This window comes from Stenella coeruleoalba, assembly GCF_951394435.1.
Source record: "Stenella coeruleoalba genome assembly, chromosome: 18".
NCBI lineage: Eukaryota > Metazoa > Chordata > Mammalia > Artiodactyla > Delphinidae > Stenella > Stenella coeruleoalba.
This window is the reverse complement of record NC_137164.1, coordinates 39839116-39848718: the sequence shown is the minus strand read 5'-3', so window position 1 is coordinate 39848718 and position 9603 is coordinate 39839116. Positions and strand designations below refer to the sequence as shown.

The window sequence follows — 9603 nt, the reverse complement described above, 5'->3', positions numbered from 1 at the left end:
CAGATCATAGGCCATCTGTGTTTGCTGATTGGCTTTACCCAAAGGAAAAGCAAACTGTCTAGTAAATTCATGACAGTTTCATGACTTCAACTAGTTTCACAATTTGGGGAAAGTTGTCTGTAGTTGGGCTCCTACACTTCCACAAAAATTGAGAGAAAAGAGTGCTGTCTTCCTTGATGGTTATATTTCAAAGGGATGGCTTCCAGGTCCTTGAAAAAGACAACCCTGCCTTGTAAAATGTGCAAGAAGCTTTTGAAAATATTTACATCTCAAAGGGAAAAGAAAGAATTTGCAATTTTCTAAAGTAAATTCTAGAAGCAGAGGGAGGTCAGAGGCCTTGGGGTTTATGTCCTGTAAATTCTGTAAGGGTGGAGGCTAGGAGTGAGTTCAGAGGCTTAGAGATAGGAATAAGCTTGTCTAAAGCTTGATCAAGGGGAAGGAAATGTTAAGGCTACTTTGGTGAATACTGTATTATAAAATGAGAATGGTTAGGGCTTCATGAATGGGATAGATAGATCAATAGGTAGATATTAGAGTATTAGGGATATTTATAATAGATATTATACGTACATAATATTTTATATACAGTACAAATAGTATCTGTGTAATCTAATATACATATATGAGTATAGTTGAGTACACATGGATATACATATGTAAGATTAAAATGAGGCTTTAGGGAATTCCCTGGCAGTCCAGTGGTTAGGATTGTGCTCTTTCACTGCTGTGGGCCCAGATTCAATCCCTAGGAATTAAAATTCCACAAGCTGCACTGGGCGGCCAAAAAAAAAAAAAAAAAAAAAAAAAAAAAAAAATGGGGCTTTAATCCCAAAGATCCACTAGTATATATGATATAGGAATATAACTTTATATTTATTTATTTATTTATAATACTAATCAAACCTCACTTTTGAAGTATTCACATGATTTATCAGTTCTTAAGTATTTTAAAGAGCTTAATTATCTTCATACTCACCACAATCTTACAAAATAAATATTACTACACTCATTTTAAATAGAGAAAACTGGTTAAAAAGTGGTTAATGTAATACCCAAAGATATATAGCAAAGAAATGATAGAAATAGATTTTCATAACAGAATTATTTTACTCTGAAGTAGATAAACATAAATAGGCATCACAAAAATAAAGTTTACTCACATTAAATTTAGAAGCAGAAGAACAAATTTAGATATTTGAAAATAAAAATTACATATATTTGAAAAATATATAATTCATTTTAAAAACAGCTGATAGAGATTTATTACAATACATATATAACTTATAATGTGGATTTGGTTTGCTGACTAAATCTAGATCCAAGTGTCTTAGGAATAAGGAGTCCATGCTCCTCTAAGAGATATGAATGAAACAATGTTATCTGCCATATCAGTAAACAAAGGATATTGCAGACATCAAAACACTACAGCCACCCTGGACCGCGAGCCCTGAGGGAACTCAGGATGGCGACAAATGGGCTGCCTGTTGCCAAGCCCTCAGCCAATGCTGCTGCCTGAAAATATTCACCCTGAGGGGATTCAGGATGGAGAAAAGCAGGATGCTGGGCCTAGATAGTTAAGGTGCACATCAAAGGAATGATTTCAATTGAGCCCACACCAAGAAAAGTGCTAAATCCATTAACTTGAGATATCTGGTTTTCTTTAATTAACAGTAAACTTTTGAAGTTCTGACTACCTTGTCGTTGTTGCAAAAACTCCTATATATCTTGGCTCTTCCTCTTACCTCTTCGGAGCAGTCTCTCAGAGCTATCTGAGAGTCCTGTGTACTGAGCTTAAGCCTCAGATTGTCCACCAAACAAAATATAATTCTCAACTTTTAGGTTGTGCATTTTTTCAGTCTACAGGAAAGTTAATCTATGTTAAAGGAAAAATAAATTACAAGAAAACCTTCATTTATAAAGCTGCTTAAATAAAAAAAGTAAAAATAAAAACTTTTTAAAAAGTTTATTTATAAAATTTCTTAAGTAAAAACTAGTGAATAGCTAAAAAACACTAAAATTTGAAAGGATTATCATGTAGTTATCTGCTGTAATTTTTCTTTGCTTTCATTTCATTAACTGAAGCTCTTCTACCCCATTAGAGAATCACTGATGGCAGTGTTCAAACTGAAAACTCTCCATGTGAAAAGAAGACAAGAAAAACTGGATATAATTTAACAAAATTTTATCGTTTTGAAAAATAATTTAAAATAGTATAGATCAACTATTTAATGCAACCAAAAAAAAATCAGTTTTATACAGAAGCATTAATAAATGACTCATTTACTTATCCAGAATGTTGCCACTTACTGCATCACTTGAAAATATTATTAAAACATAATGAACTGAATCAGTATTGTTTTTCAGCTTTATAATTCACAGTGCTGAGAATATGCATTATTTTATTATTATTATAACTAATAATTACTATTTATTGAATATATCTTCTATAGAGTAGTCACACTGCTAAGTGCTTCATATACATAACTTTATTTAATCCTTACAATAACTATTAAAGATTTCCATAGGAGAAACTGGTTCTCTGAAAATGGTAACAAAAGTAATTGGTAAACTGGAATTTACAAGAAGGTCTAATTTTAAAATACATATTATATTTGGGACAATTCTAATAAGTTGTAAGTCCTTAAAAAAATCACACAACAACAAAACAAAACAAAACATATTGTGGAATGGTTATCATTAATTAATACAAATTAAGATTGAATATCTGAGTGTAATGAATATCAGATCATTCACCATTACCTTTGGATATTGTAACCCTTTTAATATTGTTGTACATATATTGACCAAATACATTACCACCTATGTGAAAATTTTTGTCCGTGTTATTGCTGTATGACAAATTACCCCCAAATTTAGCATATTCAAATAATCATTTTATTTTGCTCCAGGTTTCATGAATGGCTCAAATGGCTCAATTCTAGCTTGAGGACATTTACATCGTTGCAGTCAGAGATGTTGACTGGGACAGCAGACATCCGAAGTGGCTCCCCCACTTGGCTGGGGCAGCTAAGAGCTCTTTTGGGGCTGTGAATCTGCATGCCAAACTTTGGCTTCCCCAGCCTGAGGATCTCAAGGTGTTCCGACTTCTTACATAATAGCTGCTTCCACCAGAGTAGGCATTCCAAGAGCATGTTGGGAAGTCACAGATTACAAGTTCTGCTGCTTTCTACTGGTTACAAACAAGTCAGTAAATTCAATAAGAAGGGACATAAACATGATCTCGTAATGGGCATTATGCCAAGGAATTTGTAAATATGTTTTACAACTTCCACTATTATGTTAAGTGTATAGTATTTTAACTACTGTAAATGATTTTTTCTTATATTTCATCTTAATGTTTCACTATTTGAATGTATTATATGCTTGTCTGCTAACATTTGAAAACTACTTGAAAGAATAATCAATTTTTTAAAGGCATCTAAAGTGCCTAATCCAAAGATAACTACTATGTTCTTCTTTTATGTTTCTTTCTAGTCTTACTAAGAGCAGAAAGAAGTCTAAGATTGAATTATATAAAATATTAATTACTGTGTTTCTCATTTAATGAGCATGCTGCTCAACTCATCTTTTGGTCTCAATGGCCTGCAGGTATTAAAGTATGTCAGGTCCCCTCAGCACCCCAAGTCAGGCTACATGGAACTGGTTCCTCAGGCATTCCTCAAAAAGCCAAAACACTGGACACATGCTCCACTCTTTTCTTTCTCCCTCCTGGGAGCGGCCTCTGAGCTGTCTCAGCCTTCCTCTGCTGTAGTGCAGGTGCTCTGCAGCAGCAGCATGTGGCCAGCTCTCTTTTGTTCTCAGTGGTCCCCAGACATCTAGGGTATGGTGGGCCAATCAGTGTGCTGAGATGTGAGAGACAGAAACCAGTCCTTCAGGCAGCACCCTCTATCAAAAGTCAGCCTTGAACTTTGCCCAATGTTCTCTTTTCCTCCCCAGAAAGCAGCTTGATCCTCTTGATCATATCACACTGTCCCAGAGGGAGGGAATATGGTGAGAGTGTACACAGATTTTCCTGCCAGTGTATGTGGCTTCAAACTCACCAGGGGTGCAGGAACCTTTTAACTGGAATCTTGATTGCTCACAAAGGAAATTGGTCTACATATTGTGGAATTGGTGCCCTCGTGGTAGAAAGGAGGGTCTGTGGTTTCCTTTTCCACCATCTTGCTGACATCATCTCTTGTCCTTCACATTTTTAATTAACTATTCAAAATGTTTTTATTATTTTTTGAATTTTTATTCATTTCTAATATTGACCTGTGTAACACAGTTGGTTTTAATTTGGGTGTATTTATATTATAATGCATATATTTATACACAAACTCATTTACTCAATAGCTCTTCTTTATTGATCAATAATTCTTTATTTCATGTAATTCTTGAATATGATATGAACTATTATAGTGTTTTCAAGTCAGTTTCATCATTTGATCTTATGCTAGTACCCTACTTTTCAAATTATTTTGTGGAGATATAATACATTTAATATTTGGCAGACATAGTGCTAATCCTGTCTTACTTATTTTCCATTGTATTTTCTAATTTATCTACATTTCTAGGGGAACTGACCTGAGATAACCTAATACTCACCCCTGTATTCTCTTTACATTTTTCACCTGATCTCAATGGTACTAACTCATAGACACAAAGCCTTCTCTGATTAGTATAGCTCTAGCTTATCTGAATTTGAAGTTATCTGTGTGAATCAGCCAAGAATTCTTCTTACTTCTTTCCCAGTTAGATTATCTCTATTGAAGCAGAATATTTTCATTCATGGACAATTTTTCTTTAACTAGATTTCTTTTCTTTTCTTTTTTTTTTTTTAAGGGACAGATAAAAATTTTATTCTTCCATACTAGGATTAAGTTACAAGACAGAGAGACAGAGGGTGGTGAGAGGTTGGCATACACAGCACCATTTACGTTGAGGGCTTCAGGAGGCAGATCATCACTCCTACCACAGTACCATGGTCTTCATCCTCCTCCTCCTCCCCCCTCCTGAAGTGTCCCTTGCAGTCAGCAGGCCCCTGCCCCTCACTCACCAGCACTCGTGTGCTACAGGGCTTCTTCCCCCAGTACAGAGCCCAGTACACAGCCCACTATGTCTGGAAACATCTGTCTTTACATTCATCTGTCCACTGGGCCCTCACACAGCTCCTGTGTGGTAGCTGGGATAGCCTCCCACTGGATAAGTGAGGGGCCTGAGGTACAGAATGGTGAAGTGACCTGCCTGTAGACTGACAGGGGGTCATGGCTGGGCCTAGAGCTCAGACAGGATTTCTGGGCCTGTTTCTCTACAGCCTCCCCTTATTATGACTTCCCTCCTCTTCACAAGATTTGGCCTGTTTACTTTTTTATTTTTTTATTTTTTTGTGGTACGTGGGCCTCTCACTGTTGTGGTACGTGGGCCTCTCACTGTTGTGGCCTCTCCTGTTGCGGAGCACAGACTCTGGACGCGCAGGCTCAGCGGCCATGGCTCACCGGCCTAGCCGCTCTGTGGCATGTGGGATCCTCCTGGACCGGGGCACGAACCCGTGTCCCCTGCATCGGCAGGCGGACTCTCAACCACTGCGCCACCAGGGAAGCCCCTGTTTACTTTTTAAAGATTTTTCCCTTTAGTTTTATTCCCAACCTTAAAGTTGCTCTTGCCCATTAGATCTGCACGCTACTACCTCCAAAGTTCACCTTGACTTCTGCTCTTTAGCACTTCTCTTATCTCAAATAAATCCCTGCCTGTGTACTTTGCTACCATTAATAGATAAATATAGTACAGGCCTAACTCGTTCAAGTCCTTTCCTGTTTTTCTGGAAAGTCTACCTATCTACAGTAGCATTATCCAGTTGTAACTGACATGGACCCCTCCACGTAAGGTCCTAAAACAACTGAGAAAAAAAAAAAAAAAATATATATATATATATATATATATATACATATATATATATATATATATATATCTCCACTTCCGTGCCTCAAGCATATGCTCCTTTAAAGAAAGGAATCTGTGTCTGGGTGTGGTGCTTATAGAAGTTCACGAGTACATTCATAAATATTAATACCATAGAACGCTTCCTTAAAACACAATTGTTACCAGTAATTCACATACATTAATACACTGCTGTGACTGGAAATATTGCAATCAGAATTTCATTTTGCCTTTTGTTATGCTATTCATCTAATTTTTTAGAACTGGAAGGTACAAGAAAAGTCATCTAGTACGAACCTCTCATTTTAGAGATAAAGAAACTGAGGCACAAAAAGGGCAAGTGATTTGCTCAATGTAACGAACTATGGCAGCATTAGAATCTGGGGGTTCTGACTAGACTCCAGTGTGTTCTACCTCATGCTGCTTCAACATAATTGCCCATTCATCAGAGAAGCTTGCCATCTATTCCTGTTTCCAGTATGTTCCCACTGTGATTTGGACCATTTCTCCAGCATTGGTATTTCCAGCATTTAGGTAAGCAATCAAGTTGGCAAAATATAAAATAAAACCTCTCCCAACATGCCTGCACATTTTTTCAGCCTCTTGATTAGAGGAAAGCTTTTTAAATTCCAAGTCTCCTTTTTGTACTTTCTGAAAGTACTAAATAACCACTAAGAGCTTTAAGTTACGTTAACGATGGCTGGTAAATGGCTTCCCTTCTAGAGTAATTTGGAAGCATGGCTCAACACCATCATACCTCCTCTAGGAAGTGTATGTGTTTTGGAGGGAAAAGGGAATGGATTTGTGGAGGGTTGGTGCTTACAAAGAGTTACCTATTGCAGGTAACTTATCCTTATCCACACCTCCCAACTGTTCCCAAAGCTGTTCTATTCCATCATATGCCATTAACGAGGTGAACTTCTGTCTATATCTTGTAAGAAAAAGTGACTTTGGAAAATTCCCTAGAAGAAAAGACTTTTCTAGGGCTTGCCTTCTGTAACATACTAGGCAGAAAAAAGGCTAACAGAGAAAAACAAAATTAGCTAAAAGCATTTGGGAAACTTATATAATCCAAATTGTTTCCACGATGTCAAAATGTAAACCAAAACTAAAGATATATAATTATGCATAATCATATATCATATATGCATATATATATGCATATATATCATATATGCATAATCAAGGAATCTAAAAAATATGGAATGCAAAGAATTTACTAACATGTAATATTTTATAAGACAGCCAATTTCTTATTATATCAAAGATTAACATGAACCAAACACACGACTATGGCTCCCTGTCAGTTCTGAATTATATCCATAGTGTTAAGAGACTAAGGACTAGTAAAATGGAGGGGAATATGGTTTGACTATTGAGTGTTTGCTAGTGAGCATGTCACAGACAAAGCAGTGAAAATATAAGAGATAAATGTACTAATACATGTTGTGTCTATATTAGCCTAATGGGCTAAAGAGAGATTTAAAGAAATGAAGATTGTAAACTCCAGGAAGCAGTCAAGGTAAACTAGTAGATTCAAGCAATGAGGTCTTGGTATACAACCTTAATTCTATATCTTGTCAGCTCACCCTATATCTTGTGCCTCACCCTAGCCTGATCTCGGCCAGGGTCATATGCTTTAATAACTTCCATGTGTATAGTGCTTTTAAACTTTTAAATCCTTTCACATCTATTTAAGCCATCTGATCCTCGCAACAACCCTGTGAGGTAGGCAGGTTGCCCCCTTTTAACAGCCGAGGAAACTGGTGTTGAGAGGTAAACTAAATTGTCGCGCATCAGTGATGAAGCCAGGGCTAACTAGCTCTCTGGACTTGGCTACTTCCATTGCACCAGGCCACCACTCATGTTTCTGAAAGGCCTTTCAACTAGTAGAGACTCTTGGGAGAAGCAAGTATATTCCTACCTGTCTGCACCTTAATGGTCCATCCACTGTTTTTTTTTTCTGAAGACACGAGAAAGGAGCCAGGGTACCAGAAAGCAGCTGTTGGACCCGGGCCTCAGAAGGACCTCAGAAGGAGCCCTGCCAGAGAAGGAAATACAGCCTTGTGTGATCAACTAACTTTTGGTGTTTGAAATTAACCTCTGAAGAAACTTTTCAAGCCCTATCTGAAAAGCACCGGTTGCCTCTTCTACCGCTGTGGCCGAGTGTCTAACCGCGACCGCAGCATCCCTGCACAGCTCATTGGCAGGGTCCTGCTGAGCACTGGCCTCCTCGCCAATGGCAATCAGCCGGTCCAATTTTTCTTCCTCCCACTTTGAAAGTTCTCGTGCCAATCTCCTGTTTTCTGCCAACTTGGCTGCAATAGTCCTGGCCACTGACCACCTTCTTCACCTTGCCCACCTGGGAGGGGGCTCGCTGGTCAAAGACCCACCCCCACCAGAAACAAAAGGAACTCTGGAGGAGGAGACTGGAGGCCGCCATGCTGAGGCCACCCCGGGAATGTTTCGGCCGGAGCTTGTGCAGGGGCTGGGCTCACCAGACACTCCCAGTCTGGTCATGGGGCTGCTCTGACAGGGAGCAGCTGCACCACTGAAAAGGTGGTGGGAGCTACTCTAGCTGGGGATTCCTTGAGAGCACCCTGCACCCAAGGATTCATCCCAGGAGTCCTCAAGGTCACTGGTTTCTCTCATCTGGTCACTGATCCTCAGTTGACAATCCTCATCTGATTCCTTAACTGTTTTCAAGATAGGCTGATGATTTGCTGCCTGAGTCCTTTTTGTTCCCAGAATGCTGGTTCCCTCTTCCCCTGGGATGGCAGAGGCCACCAAGTTCTGATCACAGTGCTGGGCCCAAGCAGCCTCCTCCATTAAGTTTCCTGTGTCAGTCACTATCTGATTTCCGAGAAGGTGATCCAACGTATCTATAAAAGGGGCAGTGTGGTGGATCACCCATACTTGTGTCGTGGGCCACATAGACCTTTAAATATAATGCCTTCAGGACTTTGAACTTGGAGCGGCACTGATGCTCAGTGCAGCAGAAGCCTTCCTGCTGCATCTGCTTAGACACAGCCTGGTAGATGTCTGCATTGTGATGTATGGTCTGGAGGCACTGAATATACTGTGCCTTGCCTAGTATGGAGAGAAGCGTCTGTGTCTCCTGTCTGGACCACCGGATGCCCGCACTGCTATTGGAAGTGGTCATAGCGGACTGCGAAGGAAGGCTAGCTGGAGGAGGCTCCTGGCAGCAAGGTGCTGATCTGAAGTTGTGGGGAGGCTCTGTGTGCTCTGGTCTATCTCCAGGAGCCAGACGATTCTTCCCTCTCAGGGCTAATTGCTGAAAAGCCAGGTCCAAGGACTGCATTTCTGGCTTCTGCCAAGGATCTGCTTTACTTTCATTGCTGTATTTGAAATATTCCTTATTCTACTTTGTTTTGCTGCCAATCCAACAACCTCTTCATTTTCTGAGTAAGCAAAAACAGCTGGAGTAACTCTGTCACCTGCATCATTGGCAACCACATCAGCCCGGCCACCCTTATAGATGGCTGCACAGGCTGTTGTGCAGCCTAGGTGAACCCCGATGGCCGCCATGAGGTGGCAGAGATGGCGGTAGCAGTAATGAGTGGCCCCTGCACCACAACAGTGCCCGGCCCTAGATTTATTAATACTATATTTTGGAGAATAGTCCTTGGAATTTCTAGTATG

The 9603-nt window shown here is 39.5% G+C and overlaps 1 pseudogene across 1 annotated transcript; it reads right to left on the bottom strand.

Annotated features, from left to right (window-relative positions):
* Window positions 1-8016: 8016 nt before the first annotated feature.
* Window positions 8017-9262, bottom strand: LOC307176760 (myb/SANT-like DNA-binding domain-containing protein 7; annotated as a pseudogene). Its single transcript has one exon. The product of its transcript is annotated as a myb/SANT-like DNA-binding domain-containing protein 7 (transcript).
* Window positions 9263-9603: the final 341 nt, after the last annotated feature.